The sequence below is a fragment of the Muntiacus reevesi genome, chromosome 2 (assembly GCF_963930625.1).
Source record: "Muntiacus reevesi chromosome 2, mMunRee1.1, whole genome shotgun sequence".
Lineage (NCBI taxonomy): Eukaryota > Metazoa > Chordata > Mammalia > Artiodactyla > Cervidae > Muntiacus > Muntiacus reevesi.
Window position 1 is genome coordinate 212,196,650 of NC_089250.1, and position 1,790 is coordinate 212,198,439.

The 1,790-nt window shown below is 46.3% G+C and overlaps 1 non-coding gene across 1 annotated transcript; it reads left to right on the plus strand.

Moving 5' to 3' along the window:
• Positions 1 to 1,389: 1,389 nt before the first annotated feature.
• TRNAG-CCC (transfer RNA glycine (anticodon CCC)) lies at positions 1,390 to 1,462 on the plus strand. The gene has a single exon. It is a non-coding gene; the product is annotated as a tRNA-Gly (tRNA).
• Positions 1,463 to 1,790: the final 328 nt, after the last annotated feature.

Genomic DNA, 1,790 nt, shown 5'->3' on the forward strand with positions numbered 1-1,790 from the left:
AAGATACAATTTTTCTTTGACCCTACATATCTCTCAGTTCCCCACAGAGCAGCTGTGATCAGACTGTAACATCTAACAAAACTATGTATATTGAACACTGGGGCTTTCCTGGTAAAGAATCCGCCTGCCGATGCAGGAGACATGGTGTTGATTCCTGGTCTGGGAAGATCCCACATGGCTCGGAGCAGCTAAGCCCATGTGGCACAAAAGTATTGAGCCTGGGCTCTAGAGCTTGGGAGCCGCAACTACTGAAGCCCAAGTGCCCAACACCCCTTGCTCCACAACAAGAGAAGTCGCTGCAACAAGAAGCCCTGGTGCCTCAAATAGAGTAGCTCCTGCTCTCTGCAAATAGAGAAAAGCCCATGCAGCAATGAAGACCCAAAAATAAAATAAAGATTAAGCATTTAAAAATAGTATATTGGACATTAATGGATAATAATCCATAGCAGGGTCTGCAGATTTGTTTTTTGTAAAAGGCCAAATAGTAAATGTTTTAGGCATTGTGGACCACACACAATCTCTGTCACATATTCTTTTTGACTGATTGTTTGTTTTGACAGCCCTTGAAACATGCAAAACCCCATCTTAACTCCATGGGCTGCACACAATGTCCTGCAGGGGATTTGGCTCACAAGCCGTCATCTGCTAACCCTGATCCACACCCTCCCAGCTGAGCCTCGTAAGGGACGGCAGCCCAAGTCAACAGGGGTCAATCCACCCACAGCCTCCTTTCCAACTCCATTCTTGCTCAACTCCCAGCCTCAGCCCTCGCAGGAGTTGGTTTCTGGAGAAATTGTTTGCATTAGTCAGAATTCTCAGAGAAACAGAACAATAGGGTGTTTATCTATAGCTACAGAAACAGAGACAGAGATTTATTTTGAGGAATTGACTCACATGACTGTCCAAAATCTGTAGGACAAGATGGCAGGCTGGAAGTTCAGGCTGATGTCACAGTGTCAAGCCCAAGCTTCACAGGGCAGCAGACTGGAAGCTCAGAGAGGATTTGGGTATTACAGCCTGGAGGAGGAGAATTCCTTCTTTCCCAGAATCCTCAGGCTTTGCTCTTAAGGCCTTCAATTGATTGGATGAGGCCCATCATAATGCTAAGAGCTGACTCACTGGATAAGACCCTGATGCTGGGAAAGATTGAGGGCAAGAGGAGAAGGGGACGACAGAGAGATGTGATGGTTAGAGGGCATCACTGACTCAATGGACATGAGTTTGAGCAAACTCCAGGAGATGGTGAAGGACAGGGAAGCCCGGTGCGCTGCAGTCCATGGGGTCACACAGTTGGACACGATTTAGCAAATGAACAGCAACATCACATTACAAAGAATGATCTTCCTTATTCAATGTCACTGATTTAAATGTTAATCATGTCTAGGGACATCCCTGGGGGTCCAGTGGTTAAGACTCTGCACTCCCAAGGCAGGGGACCCAGGTTCGATCCCTGGTCAGGGAACTAAATCCCACATGCTGCAACTAAGAGTTCACATGCTGCAACTAAAAATCCTGCATGCTGCAACAGAGATCAAACATCCAGTGCCATAACTGGGGGGCCGTGCAGCCAAATAAACAAATAAAAGTAAATAAATATTTTTAAAAATGTTAACCACATCTAAAAAACACCTCCACAGCCACATCTAGACATGTGTTCAACCAACACCTGGGCATCTTAGCCTGGCCAAGTTGACACATAAAATGAACCATTCCATTGCCTGAGCCTCAGAGTATAGGTTCAGTGGGCCTGAGGCCAGGGAAAAGAGAGAGACCTTTGCCTCCTCTTCAGT